At 35.0% G+C, this 16,576-nt stretch overlaps 1 long non-coding RNA gene across 1 annotated transcript in view; it reads right to left on the bottom strand.

Moving 5' to 3' along the window:
* Window positions 1-709: 709 nt before the first annotated feature.
* LOC116172199 overlaps window positions 710-16,576 on the bottom strand; it is a 45,419-nt gene continuing 29,552 nt past the window's right edge. Inside the window, exon 3 of the long non-coding RNA XR_004145606.1 lies at window positions 710-735. This is a non-coding gene — a long non-coding RNA (uncharacterized LOC116172199). The remainder of the gene's footprint in view (window positions 736-16,576) is intronic.

Here is a 16,576-nt window from a genome sequence, read left to right as displayed (position 1 = left end):
ACGTTTTGTACAATTTTAATTCAGCACAGGCTGTTTACACTCGAATTTTTAATTTAGCAGCGAAAAGGTTAAAAGCTCTCCATCTTAAAATTTTAATAAGCCTTTTGAACATAGTTGTTAGCTTAATCGATGTTTTAATTGCATCTACTAACAAATGTCGCATCACAGTTAGTAATAATCCTCTAAAATGCAAACAAAGTACCTTTTCTTGCGAGACGACTTTTATCGTGTTATAATGCTCTCGTCCCAAGAAAAGCTTTTAATATTCAAGAATATCAAAGGAAATTCAAATTCGTAGTAGAAACTCCCCATAATAAGGAGATACTTAGCAATAATTAAGCTTTTATGAAACTGAACCAAATGTGTACTTAGAGGCGAATTTAGAAATGATTTTGAAATGTCTATCAAAATAGTACAGAAGTATAGTATCAAATAAATGGAACTTGCCAATAAGAAAAGGACGAAGCACTAAAAAAAACAAAAATTTTCAAGGAAAGCAATATTACATGACAACATTGAAGCGAATGGGGATAAAAGTTAAAGAGAAAAAGGATTTTTGATATGACTCAATCCCTTTGTAACAGGCATAATATATACAGTACTCACTTCAAACTTTTCAAATAGAATTAATGAGTTAACAAAACTTTAATTCATTCCATTAGTATATAAAAGCTCTCTCTCAGAATGTGTTAACTTACCGATTTTTTTCTGGGTGGACTACAATTCGTGACGACTCTGAAAATAAAGACAAATCTAATTAATAGTGAGTAAGAAAGAAGCGCAAAGGACTGAAAATCGAATCTTCCAATTTCTTAAATGGTTTCACTTAATTACTGCAAGAAAAGTAATGCCTTTGTCAGAAGTTGCGCGCAAAAAATCACATAAATCTTAAGGGCAAATGTAATAAAACGATTAGTCAGCGTTCCTGTACAAATTGGGTTGACAGTTTGCGAGCTGTAATAACTTTTCGCGAAACACGTTAAAACACGAGTCTTTATTAAATTTGTATTTATAATTTCTGGTTTGATTTAAGTAATTTGCATGAGGGGAACGAACGTATGCTAATGCATCTGCCCCGTCTTCAATTGCCATAGGCACTTTCGCATTGTAGATGCTTAATAGAAGTGCTGATAGGTCAACATAAAATTGTAGCAATCCTGAGAAGGAAATTAAAAGAATGAAGTATAAGATTTCAATTAAATCTGGTCGACTGGGAATGGATGCCAGAAGACCAATTTACGTTAATTACTGAGAAACATAAGAAACATGATCAAAGAACAATCTAAAAAATTATCGGATTCCTAAAAAAATTTTTTATTCTGTGAAGCCAGTGCTAATGAGGTGCGCAAAACCAAACAAGAACAAACGGTAGCCAGATGTAGCAGACGACGCTACCGCATAATTTTTTGCAAAGCCACTTGATCTATTCCTACAACTTATTTCAAACTATCGTACCACTCTTCAAGGTTAAAACTAACCAAATTAAGGGAAACAAACCATATATCAGTAAAAATGTGTGGATGTTGGTAGTGGCTGAACAACAAATCCAAAGGTATCACAATCTAGCACGAACATAGCACAATTTTTCAGCACAAAAACTTTACACTGAATACAGGAACACGAAATTTTTATCATCAGACGTAAGATATACGTATATTTTAGGCCTTTTTGCCTTTTTCTGATCAAAATAATATATCAAATTCTTGGTGTTGGTATTAAGAAAATATAATCCGCGCCCGTGTGACAGTTTAATCTTCTCAAGCACATTTAAATTATAATTAGTTGAATATTATTGTCACTTTTGATTGAGGACCACTGTTATCGCAACTGGTTTAGGTCGTCTTATCCATTTTTGAAAAATACAATTGTCGGTTTAATTGCAAAATCAGGCGATTAACCACATTTGGTGTGATCTCGAATTGGTTTGGATTTTCTCTCATGTTGGAGGCTATAATTTGAATTTAAAGTGGATGCAGACGTAAGTAACTACGGACATCTCATCATGTTTAATATACTTCTTCGTAAAAGAACTGCGCTTTATAAGTCAAATAAACTAGAACCCCCTTATTTCAGACTTTACTTAAATAATACCTATCAATTATGTCACAAAGATTAAAAAAAAAATGTATACAGGGTAAATTCACACCGAAGTTGTCAGTCTTGAGGAGACGCAACGGTCTTTAAGAGAGGAGCAGTGTTGCGAACATAAATAAGCAACAAATTGCATTTCAGTACAGTTCCAACTTCGATGTGCTGGTGTTGTAAGCGATAAATAATAATTACTGTTATAAATTAATTCATTTTAAGACTGCTATAAATGTATCGTTAGTTATTGTAAATAAATAAAATTAAATTTACGTTACAATATGTTGTTTTAAAAATATATTGTTCCAGACAAAATTTCCACCCTGTATTCTGATTCCTGTGATCCTGATATATCAATTTTTCAAAGAAAATGTACCTATATCAATGATGTTGTTTGATTTCTGTAATCCTGGTACAACAATATTGTTAAAAAATCGTATTGCTTTTCTGTTATTTTGAATTTTCCGGACATATGTATAAGAGAACATGATACGTGAGTGGGATTCTATTTTATTTTTAAAAAATGCGTGTCAAGGAAACAATATTCAAGAAGGCATCTATCAATAAATGGACATCTTGCGCTTCTAAAATTGTGATGCATCAATCGGAGGGAAACCGGTGATAGGATTATTGAATTGTATTGATCCTGGTATAATAATGTTTAAATAGAAATTCGTATCGGGGGGAAAAAGTTGTACTCATTTTTGCTTTTCTGTAATGCTGAATTTTTCAAGAGAATATAATACGCGAGAGCATCTTGCTTTATTTAGAGAAATTCGTCTCAAAGGAACATAACGTGTAAGAAGAGCAATCAATGTCAATCTTCTAGCGTTCTTCTTTTAATCCGACATCGAGGCGCCATCAAGTTGATAAACGATTACGGCAATCAGGAATGAACGCATTCTTTTCGTGAAATATAATACGTTCAAACATCGCTGCCGAAGTGATAAATAATGCGCGCTCGTGTTATATAGTTACATGTAATAAATTTGAATAATGCTGAATAATTAAAAATCAATCAATCAAGGACGAAATTCATTAACAATTAATTGTACATAAGTAAATCGCGTAATTAAACTTAAGTTACAATACGTTAGCAATGTGTCAAATATTTCCAACTTGGATTTTTGTGATCCTGGTATAACAAAAAGTGAAAAAGTAGGGGTCATTTTCCCAAAGTATTTGATACAATTACACTGAATCCGGTAATCTAGTCTGACTGTTTTTGATTCGGTCTAGAGTTGCGAGAACTAAATATCGCGCCGAGATAATAAATAGTGTCGTGTGCTTTTCCTAGTAAAATTTGCGAAAAGAGGCGTATTCTGAACGCCCCGTTACGAGTGCGAAATCATTGATAAAAAAATTTGAACTAGTTTCAAGGTGGGACTGTAGTTGCCCCTAATGTTTGTATTTGGGAACGTAAAAAAATTAAACCGCAAGTTTCGTTAATTGCTGCAAAAATATAGATTATCGTTTAAAAATTGAAAGTAATTTACAAATAATTAAGCTATTGTTGAAACTGCTGTCCAAACGTTTATTGCCGTGCTGTGAACCTTTACAGAAGGGCTCTCGTCGTAAATCTATGTAGAATGGGCCTGCCCTTCGTCAAGTTGAAACCAGTAGTTTTCCTTAGGTAATGTTTCCAAGCATGGTACAATCTCATCTACTAACGCGTTTATTTCAAGGCCTCCTAAGAAAATTATGCATACAACGGTCACAATTTTAGAAGATCTTAAATAACACGAAAAGCATAACAGATAGGTAGGTATAGGGAATGTAATAATTGATAGATATAGAATTTTTTTCGAAAATTCAAAAAATCAGGCAGGTTTCATTTGAAAAATCAACTTTCAAGTTATTAAGTTTTACCATTAGTTTTAAAACACCCTGTAGATGGGCGATCCAAATTTAAATCATTCGTATGTAGCATCACGTCAGTATATTAGATTTTGGAAGACTTTTTGAAATTCAAGTCAACGGAGCTATAGGTACAAGGCGCTAAAGAAAAGCAGTCAAATGTCAAAAATTTTAAAAAACTTTGAATAACTTGAAAACCTTTAGGAAATGTGGTATGTGGTATCAAACGACGTAGATTTTCATGTAGATTCCGAAAATATAATAAAATATAGGGTGTTCTATTTAAAATAAGAAAGTTGCTATCCATATCTGGTAAAACCCGAAGTGAAACGATCATGATAATATTTTCTTTCGATAGATCATGAAAAATGCAAATTTTCAGATGGGAGTCTGAATACTTTTATGTTATTCATGTTAAAAGTATTCCGGACACCGGACAAACACACATTTTTGGTTGCATTATGCATACGTATTTGATCAGCTGCTAGGACACTCTGCGACTCTTTTTCTAGATCAATAGGGGAGGGGGGTAGTTGGAGAGATTGGTTTTATAAAGAAGTTTTCAGCCTTCGTTGGGATAAAGCTAAAGGCCGAAAAAATGCTTGTCAAATCGATATAGAAATGGGGTCCTGCTCGGTCCCTTATTCATAGGTACCCTAAGGGCGGTAAAATATTCCTAGAGCTAGCCGAAGGCTACACAATAGTTATACGTACTAAAGAAATTTTGAATTTACTTAGACATTCCCCCCTTCACATGCCGAAAGCCCATTCCACCAGTGGATTGGAACAATAATCATCAAGTTGATATGGGATGAATTTTCTTAAAGGGGAAAATATTTCATATATGCATCCTCAGTGAGTGAATCCATCAGGAACAATTAGTTAGAAATATTCTGGAGGCGAATTTTACCTGGAGGAGAATTTTCTCAGGGCGGCTTGAACGAATATTACGATTGTGAATCCTGGGGGCCAGTTTAACCCATCCATCTTAAAAAGTAGAGCATAAAATCTATCGGAACTCAGATTAGAATTTCGCGCATAAATTTTTAGTGTTTTTTTGCAGTATTGAACTGACGGTGTCAATTTTGATAGTTATTTCTTCCTGCAATCAAGAAACCGATGTGTTAGAGTTAGGCGGTGCATTTCGGCCAGTTCTGTGCCTTCTTGAATTTTTGTGAGAACCTGGTATTTATTTAAAAATAAATTCGTATCAGGAGAAAATAACAGAACAACAGAAATTATAGTTCTTACACAATATATTAATGAAGTAGAAGATTAATCGGTCTATGGGTAAATAAACTCTCTTTAAAAGTTACCGCCTTTCCCTATAGGGAAATTTCTTTCCATGCTTTTTGCAGACGTTTCCCTGCTTTCTGTCCCTAATAGTGAAATGAGTCAATGAAAAGTTGCTTTACTTCAATAAAATGTTACATTTCGCATTAGTTGGTCTTGGTGGTCACTAGGTATTGAGATGTATTATTACCGTTTTCAAATTTTATGCCCATGCAGGTGCATAATGCAATTGCACAAGGGATGTTGACGTGCTTGAAAAATTTCCGACTTAATCCTCGACTTAACCATTATATCGTGCTACATCCATTACCGTCAAACACCACTACTAGCATATAGTTACTGACATTATAAAAGCCGCAAGTATTCGTTAAACCGTTATTAATGCTCTACGTTTTGATACATTTAAATTACTACATCGTGGTTAAATCCATTTGAATCTGTCCCCTTAGTTTGAAAGGTATCTCGTTAAATTTGGGTCTTGGATTTATCATTTTGCACTATGCTGTTTATCTACCTACTTCAATTTAGTGCTTGGGTAAGGAGTCCTTTCTACCAATAATGATTGGGTGCGATTCAAAACATTTTTTACCATCCGCACCACCCACCAAAGTGGGATTAATGAAAACTTTTAGATTAAGGGGATGAGGCCGTTTTATTTGTTCGTTTTTATTTAATTCGAGTGAACCATGTGAACAACAGTAGTCTGGCTATAATTATTGATTGAGCGCCAATGCAACGTAAATCATAAATATTCCACGAATCCTAAAACAATACGTGCATGTAATGTGCTTTCCGACGAGAACGAAAGGGTCAAACGAAATGTTAAATAAATAATTAAAGCTAAAAGTAGGAAACTGAAATGAAATAGACAACTCTTCCAAGAGATTCAATTTTCATCCGGGGTAACCACAAAATTGTGCTCGCGGTAAATTTTGACTAGAAATGCCTATTTAGTGCAACACGTCACTATATTTACAAATAGTTTCTAAGACCGTTATTGAAGTTTCCGTAAATTACTGGGAAACTTCGTAATGCAGGCGTCTACGGAGTCTATATAATCCTCATTACGCGGTTTTGCTTTTGCACAAAACTACCTATAGCATTCCCGTAATTTGCACACCATGTGTAACTAACGAGCTTTTGATACTTTCCCCTTTTGTTTTAAACTAAACTATAATAAGGGATCGTTCGAATCATACCTGATAGAAAATATTTTGGGATAAGTGATTTACAAAAGATACTCAGACTAGTCCATCTTAGGTTCGAGGGGAAGGGCACTCATACTTTTCTTCCTACTCTACAACCCCTACAATGTTAAAAAGGGCTACTCCCTGAATTTAATGGAAATTTTAACTATGTAATCTACCATACCGCTATAGCGCGCTAATTCGAAAATTAGTGAAAGAGTTCTGTCAAATATTACCTACCCTCAAACCTCAAATTAACGTGATTTTTAACGCAATTTACTGATTTTGATAAAACGCGTTCGCTATTGATAACTATCATCTATAATAACATTTCTATGTGTTGATAATACGTCACTTGTGTTCGTCTAAAAACCTTAACGATTGGCCCAACCAAAAAAAAAAAAAATAGGTTCGTTCTGGACCTCTACCTGTGGCATAGCATATGTTCTTTTCGAACCGACCTTGTACATAAAAATGCAGGTTTACACGATCATAGAGGTTTGTTGGGCAATCATACAAAGACCCCAAAACTCCCCAAAACTTTGGGACCTCATTTTAACTTAATAGGTACATTTACAAAAAATAAATAGAACCGAACAGGGTTGAAAATTGAACTGTATCAGTAAATAAAAAGATCCCGTCTAGGTAAAGAACGTGTTCAAAAACTTTTATAAAACCTCCTTTTTTCGTTGATGTCACACTTTGCTATTTCGCGTACCGATCGATACATGCACCATTTTTACATTTTGTACGCCGGGTTTCCCTTATTAATATCAAGCATAATCGGAGACGCTGAACACTTTTTTTAAAGTGGGATTTTGCTTAAGAAAGACCTGCGTGTGCGGGGTAGTTGGAGTTTTGGCTTTTTGTTACTTTCTGTGGACTAATACCCATAACTCGAGTTATTTCTTCGAGAATTTGACGCAAGTTAAGGTAAATACAAACTTCATCATTCATATCATTCTATACTACGACAGGCAATTTCGTAGGAGAGCAAATCACAAAATGATGCAACTGTATCACCCTAAAAGCGATCCAATTTTCAATTTTTCTTCGAGACACCCTTTTTCAAAGGAGGGCCGTAATATCCGTAACTTAAAGAAAACGCCAATTATAGCGATATTTTAAAATCTGTATGCGCAGTAAGAATGTTGCTTGTAAACTCTGTAAGCAGAACCACTCGAGGAAGCAAAGGTATTCCATCTACTACAAAGGTTACACCACTATTCGGACTTCTTGTTCATGAAGTTAAAGGCCTTTATGTATCTGTATTTTTGTATTCTACAAAAAGTATTTGAAAAGTTATACAAAAATATCATTCCGATCTCTTTGTTAATTCATAAAAGATTTTTCAGTGATCCAAATTCTTTAGTCTCTCTTAAACTATCTCACCAACAGCACCTCTTAAAATGTATGACTAATTTGCAAAGGATCTCCAAAGCATCTGTGAAGAATATTTGAAGTACATCTGAGGAATCTCTGACGGATCTCTAAAGAACGTCCTGACAGGTTCTGAAGAATGTAACGGTTGCTTTTAATTTGGAAATTTTTTTTCAAATTTTATAGATAGGTAAATTTGGGATTTTTGAGATTGTAAGGATTACATTACGTATCATGGAAGGTCCACAAGGTCTCAAAATGGAAGCCGTACGTTCCAATAAATTGTATGACTGGTGGAATTATAAGAAAAAATCTGTAAGCAAATTGGTGGAACTGACAATCGTCTTTTTTGCGTCATTTGAATTCTATGGCGCATTGTACTTTTAATGGGTTCCGAAAACCGTGGCGAAGTTAAGTCGGCAATAACAGAGGAAATACAATCTTAATCTGGACTCCTGAAACCAAAGGTGCTAACATCACGTCACTATGACATAAATTCGTCTACATGGTAATGGTAGAATTAAGCACAATTCCTGAATGTGGGTTTTCTAAACGACAATTAAAAGCTCCGGGGAGGCTGTAAGAAGAAATAATTACTAGACGCCAAAAAAGCGTTGGGAGGAATAATCTGTACGAAAAATGATAAGGTAATCAATTCTTGACCACCTATTTTCCGCCTTGAAGTTTCATACCCGAAGTTATGACCACACCGTATATTTGTGGAGTCGACCAGCTCTCCTGTAAATCCGGTATCTAGAAGCGTTTTAAGTTGGGCTCTTCGTTACGAAAAGTGTCGTGCCGAAAGTATTTGTGTTGGTTCTAGGAGTTCCAAATATAAGGTAGAAATTAGCGGATTAATTTGTAGAGCCGCCCGTTAAGGAAAATGAGAGACCGCGTTTCATTGGCCGTTTGCAACCGTTTCCGTAGGAATATTTTTTTACAGCCGCCGACAGCTCTCTTGCCTGGGGACATTTTTATTTTATTTATGAACATTTAAAAGCTGCTTATCTCTAAGAAAAAATTCGTAAATTATACCTAATTTTAATTGACGATTAAACATTTTCCAGTAAAATGCGAATTTAAACGTTAAAGATAGCAATCTTTGGGCACATTGAAGCCGTTCGTATTGGAGTTGCCGGAAAAAATCAAACCTCCTTATAGTGCAAACCACTAGAGTTGTTCCTTTCGATCAATTCGATCAAAAGATGCATTTGGGACAAATACGTTAGTAGTTTTTTTTTAATTAAACGTCAAGATTTGTTAAATCTTTCCCTAAGAAACAGTTTTCAATTAAGCATTTCAATCCTGATCTCTACCTGACCCGATTTTATTTTATGATGTAAAAATTCAATTTTTGCGAGTACTTGCCGCGGATTTGATCTACTCAGTATAAATATTCAGTTCAACCACAACGTCATTTTCCTTAGATTGCAATGAGAATACAATTTACAAAAGCTCGCCTCGCAGCCGTCTTCGTCGGTCTAGTTGATTTAGAACTTTGAATTTATCCCGTACCTTTATCTCCATGTATTTTGCATTCAGGTTTTTAAATTTGCATATTTCTGCGCAATCTATGTAATATCTTGAGAGGATTATACGCGTTCAGCGTTTTTTGGTTATTAAACGGAAAGGATGGTGAACGAGAAGCTGGGACGAAACAGTTTATATCCGTCAGAGAACTACCGTCCCGCTCACTACTTTATTGCATTTGCCGCAGAACTTTTTTATTTGATTAAAATTTCCATTTATATCTTAAGCGACATTGCGAATGAAGCTGGGTAGTAATAAGGTATTTGTCAATGTTCGTGACAGTGTAAGAATACTGTGCAAAATAAGAAAGGAAATTATAATCGGCGGAAAAATTTAGAACGCTCCAATTTCCGATGTTTTATAATGTTGGCGTAAAAGACGTGATATCCACTTAATTGGATTTCTTTCTTTAAAATCTTTTTGCGTGGATATTAAAACCCCATAAATCATTTATTGCCGGAAAATGATTGATGGTGCGCTTTTAATTTAAGGGTAGCCGTAAATGGAATGATAGATGATGAGTAAATGCATGAAATAGTATAAGGAATTCCAACGAAATTTATAACATGAAGGAGTGCCAAATAAAAAGCAATTGGTGGACTTTTGGCAAGTCTAGTATTTTTAATATCGGCCGCAATCAGCAGTGATTTATTATTAACATCTTCTTGTTTCTCTCGTTCGTTTGGAAGTTTGGGTTATGCGCAATGCCGTAACGATTTCCTATGGAGATAAAATGTCGTGAATTCAAAAACAAAGAGCTTGACAGCACGTTTTTATGTAGATATAATAGCGATACCCATCTAAATGTGAAGATCACATTTCCATAAGGTATGTAAAAAATTGCCTTCACGTTTACCTACCTACTGTCAGCGTTTTAACGTCAAGACGTTTAGAAATAAAATTCAGGAGCACTAATAACTTTTATGAAAAATATTGTTTTAAGTTAGAAAACACGAAGGGGAGTTTTTAGGCTATGAAAAGAAGAGTTGGAGGACAAACAAGATTTTCCAACATGAGACCATTTAACATTAAATCACTTATTCCAATGTGTTTCTACTACTTAACGTTTTTTTTAATTGTTGTGGTGGTTGTGCAAAATCCGCTACAGCATTCAATAAAAATATCCAAAATCTATTGCTTGGATCTGATCCTTATCAATGAATGAAATACAACACAGAATCCCTATATACAAATGGTCCTCATACGTCAATTTCTTCAGGAATATCAATGTTACTCTACAAATTTCGCGAAAATTATACGCTGTATTGTTATTCTGCACTGGAATAAAACTCCAAAGTTCCGTTGTGTTGATATTAAATTTTGCCCAGTCATTTACGCTTTATGATGCGACTAAATGCACCGTCTTTAAGTTTCTTATCCAATGATGTTGTGTACAAAATATTATTTATCGCACAAAACGCTGCACAAATGTTTTACACAACCTTAATAAAACAGCTTCCAACTGGCCGTTACCGTTAGCGATGCGAACGTAGAAAAATATGAACACAACGAGTTTTTTTTTAATTCGGTACAATTAAATCCGTGTTAATAACGCATCTCCAATTCGAAAATGTTCCCTCGCGTAAATTTTATCGCCTGACATATGGTACAAATTACAATTATGCGGATAATTTGCACGTTGTGACCAATTTATTCACTAAGATCTTCTAAACGACGCGATTCACAAAAATAAATAAAGAAACTTAAACAAAACAAAATGCTATACTGGAATTAAATTAGCGAAAGACTACCAATAACAAAACTCATACATCTACCCGCTTCTATCACTAGGCAAATATTGGTTTAGTAAGTTTAGCTATTGAACCCAATAGATAGGTATCAAAAATGCCCTACGGATGTATGTTGGCTTTCATTCCGTATGCCGCACCATATTGCTTATGATATCTACGCTCCAATTAATTTCCTTATATGTATATTGGAGCTGCTGTGAAAATGATATTGTACCGTTCCCTGTATTGAAAATATTTTCATTGTGGAACGAGTTTAATAAAGATTATAAATTTAATAACAGCAATGCTTCCGCAGAAGAATTTAGGCCTAATCCTCGATTTATATAATTGCACGAATTATAGTTTGGACCACTTTACTCATTAGTAAAGTGCGTGAGGTGACAGCGCTTACGTTGGTAACATCTCTGATTCAACTTTGACGAGCAATTACTAAATACATATCAAGTTCACAAACGAAATTAACAATAGTGATCCCCATTTAAACAGGCGGCGTAAATCTAGTAATTTCAACAAGCCCTTGGATATACTGTAAATTTATTCCGTACAATGCGACGTACTCTTGATTACTTCGTACAAGATTTAGAATTTTGAATGTGGGGGAAGCGTATTAAATCGCTCATCAGAAATGCAGTTCCACAATACACACAATTATATTGAGAAGTCTGAACGAAAAAGTACGAATTGTTTTGGATTCTACGCACCAAAATTAATAAGAAAAAGTGTTTTCCCGAGAAATTTTGGTGCAGTCGATTTTTGGTAAAAAAGGAAGGTTATACACTGCCTTTTTTTGAGCCCCGAAAAAAAAATTGTCTCAGATCGACCCGGAAAAAAATTTTCTTATAGAATGTGGCCTGTAGAATCCATAATTTCAAACAGTTCCAAGATTGGGCTACTAGTTCAAAAGTTACAGCCCTTTGAATTTTCTTTCGAAATTGGTTTCTAGTCTATAACTTTTGATTGAGAAGTCTAATCGAAAAAGTACGAATTGTTTTGGATTCTACGCACCAAAATTAATAAGAAAAAGTGTTTTCCCGAGAAATTTTGGTGTAGTCGATTTTTGGTAAAAAAGGAAGGTTATACACTGCCTTTTTTTGAGCCCCGAAAAAAAAATTGTCTCAGATCGACCCGGAAAAAAAATTTTCTTATAGAATGTGGCCTGTAGAATCCATAATGTCAAACAGTTCCAAGATTGGGCTACTAGTTCAAAAGTTACAGCCGTTTGAATTTTCTTTCGAAATTGGTTCATAACTTTTGATTGAGAAGTCTAATCGAAAAAGTACGAATTGTTTTGGATTCAATGCACCAAAATTAATAAGAAAAAGTGTTTTCCCGAGAAATTTTGTTGTAGTCGATTTTTGGTAAAAAAGGAAGGTTATACACTGCCTTTTTTTGAGGCCCGAAAAAAAAATTGTCTCAGATCGACCCGGAAAAAATTTTCTTATAGAATGGGGGGCTGTAGAATCCCATAATTTCAAACAGTTCCAAGATTGGGCTACTAGTTCAATAGTTACAGCCCTTTGAATTTTCTTTCGAAATTGGTTTCTAGTCTAGGTATAACTTTTGATTGAGAAGTCTGATCGAAAATTATATTGTGTGAATGTGAATGATGTGTAGTATACGATTATAGATATTTTATGGATTTGCGTTTATTTTTAATGCCAATTAACAAATCCATAGCAGAACAATGTAATGAATCACATCGATAAATACAGGCATTGTTCGAAAGTAAATCTGGCCTATGGATAATATTTATCTTTATTTGTTCTTCAAACTGATTTGCTACTGCCTCAATCATATAACATTCCCTTAATCATAAGTTTGATTTTCATTGGTTGAGCGTTATTATTAATAAAAGTATCCGGTGTCCTTATTTATTATACAATTCACCTGAAAACATTTTGTCACGAGATATTTTAATCAAATACTCGAATTAAACGAAATTGAAAGCTGGATTTGGTACACCTGAGCAGAGAATCTTTATTACATGGCTTGTGTAACTAATTTATTTCAGTTAATCTTCGGAAAACGAAATTATTATTTGCCTCACACTTGATTAAATTTACTATGCCGAGTTCATAATTGAACAAGGGAGAGAAAGGTTCCATTTATTATTTTCGCAATATACTGATCATATTGCAAGGGCCCAACGAGTGTATACGTATTTTACAGTGCCGATTTATTTATCTTGGGAAAGGGGCTGGACGGTAACTAAAGAGCAGTTTCAGATAGCTCTTCTCGCTCTTTGACATAAAAATGTTGCAACGAACAAATATAGATCATAGCAGCTACCCGTTAGCAAAAACCCGAAGTCTCTAGGTGGCCCACGGGCCTAGATCTCGATGGAACAGAGTTAGACGACGGAAAATCGACCACATAAAAAAGCTTCCTTCCTTCTTTCCTTCTATAAATCTCAAAATCTCTTTATCCTTAGTCATCGGCGATAAGAAACTAAGGCGGATGTGATGCATCTTTTCCGGGAAATATGACGTGTTTGTTCTAGAATATTCGAGAACGTTCGGAAGTGTTCGAGACTGATGTTTGCTATATAAGCAAATCGAATTGTCTTCCGTGCCAGTTCTAGCATCGTATGAAGTGAAATATTAAGCTCCTGCGCGTGTTATGTTATACATTAATTGTAAATAAATAAACAGGTAATTAAATATACCTTAGAATATAAAAAAAAAACTGAAGCTGCTTGACAATTAAGAATTATTGCCTTTCGGCATTGCTTTCATGACTGGCTAAATTACACATCACCGTCCTGTAATATATTCTCATGTTCCTTCTTATCAATTCAATACATTTTGAAAAGTGGGGCAACGTATAGGTATGTACAGGAAACTTGATATTTGTGTCACGATACGTGCACGTCCTATGGCGAATGCTCCCCGTTGACAGCTTTGAGGGCGTTCGATTTACATTAAAAATTCAGCGATCCTTTTAATATTTAGTCCAAAATTTGCATTATTCATAAAATTGAGCGTTTTCGCAATATGCATTTTTGTTAAATATGCAAGAAAACGTGATCTAAATTTGATTAAAAATGCTATCGCGTAATGAAACAATGTCAACATTTTATAAATGGTACTTCGTTTGTAAACATTGCGTTTAATAAATGAATTTTGTTAGACAATGCTTGTGTTTGAGTTTGTATAATTTATTTGTTTGGTAGTACACTTCGCCGGACTGGGCATCCTTTGTGTGTGGTAAAATGGAATATTAATTTACTCAAGAGAATGTAATGAAAAATGAATGCAAATATGTATATAAATAAACTGCGACTATTTCATACTGATTGAATAACTACAATATTTTAGTGAATTGTACTATGCCCTATTAAGAGCTGTTCAGTAAAAGGTACCACTACGTAAAGCCTTATTCACATACTTTACATTCGTGATATAAAGTGCTTGGAACTTTCAATTATATCTAGCACATTTGAAATTAGAGCCCAGAACATACGTCGCCTAGTATAAAAACAGTCGCAGGTAGCCCCCTCTGCAAAACATGTCTTTTTCTTCGCATGGACTAGATAGAGATTAAATTATAATAGCATAATTTATGTCCACCTCACCTACAGGTGACCAGTTTTGCAGAAGGCGGCTACTTGCGATGACGTTTTTGACAGATAACCTGCACGTTAAGTTTAACGTTAGTGATACATCACAGGGCTTAAACTCACCATAAGTCAAAATAAATTGACAAATCCGTCTGCAAGTGTCTTGAGTTTGTTCACGATTAATACACTCCGTTAATATACAACCAATCAGCTTGGTGATTGTTTCAAATTCTAACCAATCAGATGATTTTTTATCTGGGTAGGTAGGTAGCTTTTTATCAGCGAAAAAATGCGCGTAGGAATGCGTAAAATTGGTAAAGTGGTTGTAAAATTTACTGTCTTCTATTAATCTCCCTAAAATACACTCGATCTCGGTTTTAAATCAGGATAATATTATTGGTAGCAGACCTAATCCCTAAACCTTAATCGGGAGTGAGAAAAAGATCCAGATTGCCATGAAATTTGGTATTTGGTCTTTTAACATGAACACACCATGAACACCAGCTCAAGGTTCACCGAAGATAATCTGGACGTGGCCCTCATACAGGAGCTGTGGGTAAGTTAATCAAAAGTTATCCTAAATCTGCAGGGACCCTGATTTACGAAAGACGCAAGTATTGCCCCAACTAACTAACAGCTTTTCCTCTTTCAGAGTTCATAACCAAAAACATGGTGGCTGTGGTGGGCGAAGCGCCTATGACCAAATTAGGGTGAGCACCGGAGGCACAGAGGATGAGCAGATACTGCAAGGAGAAGGGGCTACATCCTCCAGCAGAAAATAACCACAAACTCTAATCAGAGATACTCAATCAGGGCAATGAGCCAGCATTTGTAACCAGGAACAGGAAAGAAGTCCTGGATATTACCTTTTCCTCCTCCTTTCTGACAGGTAGAATAGTGGGATGAAAGGTCCCCACGGGCCCTCTCTTTCAGACCATAGACAACTCTGCTTTAGTATTAAGGGTAGAGAAATAAACCCCGAATAGCCACATCGCGACCCTCGTGCTACAGATTGGGCACTGTGCGATATATCTAAAAATATAATGCTTCATACTCGTATAAACTTTCAATGCAAATTGTCGGTACCTAGATTTTCTATCCTGAACAAGGGAAGCAAAAGTTCAGAGAATTTCTTCTCTATTTTGGAACTTATTTAATTAAAATAGGAATTATAACACCAGATTTTCCGCAATTTTCCAAGATTGTAACGAATCACCGGTTTTCGTACACGAATTATACCAAAATTAATTAACACACCGTACATTGATTATGGATGATTGAATCTACCAGCATTATTGAACACTCGCCACTTCGACGAACTCAAACGGTCTATGGTCTCAAACTTTACGAGAAATTGTACTTCCGGACCTATTTATTATTTTAGAGTTAATACTTAATTGCTTTCATTTCAAGCACCGTTTTAGTCGCCGATAAGGAAATCAAGGTAATGTAGCTAATAGCCATTTCCGTAGAGAAATCAAAATTAACTTTGCAGCATCCGAAAACTCTCTTCGATTGGAAGAGGAGGACAAATTAATATTGTATGATTTCAGCGCCGTTAATTAATGATCCCTACGATTTTAGTTGCTCAATGGTTATTTAAAACTAGGACAGAAACAGGCTCGCTTACACGTAAATCTGATATGTAACCTGTTGCTTGACCCAAAAATTAAATTAACAATAGGCCTTACTGGACTACCGAAACTGGAAATTTTAGCTCGGCCATTTGATTGAGCATAAATACCGGTATCTAATCAAGTGTGTTGAAGCAAACGTCGTCTGATTAGATTCCGTTTAGTATCAAATGAAGCGCGCTTAATTGGTGCGAGTTTTGGGGGGTGGTCGCGGATTTTTATTATGACCAGAAGCCGAGAAATTAATTAAAGAAATTTTAAATTTGAACGTCATCTAAGTGCGGCGGACGGCTGGAAAAT

Source organism: Photinus pyralis, unplaced genomic scaffold (genome assembly GCF_008802855.1).
Source record: "Photinus pyralis isolate 1611_PpyrPB1 unplaced genomic scaffold, Ppyr1.3 Ppyr1.4_LG5, whole genome shotgun sequence".
In the NCBI taxonomy this organism is placed as follows: domain Eukaryota; kingdom Metazoa; phylum Arthropoda; class Insecta; order Coleoptera; family Lampyridae; genus Photinus; species Photinus pyralis.
This window is presented reverse-complemented; position numbering and strand designations above follow the sequence as displayed.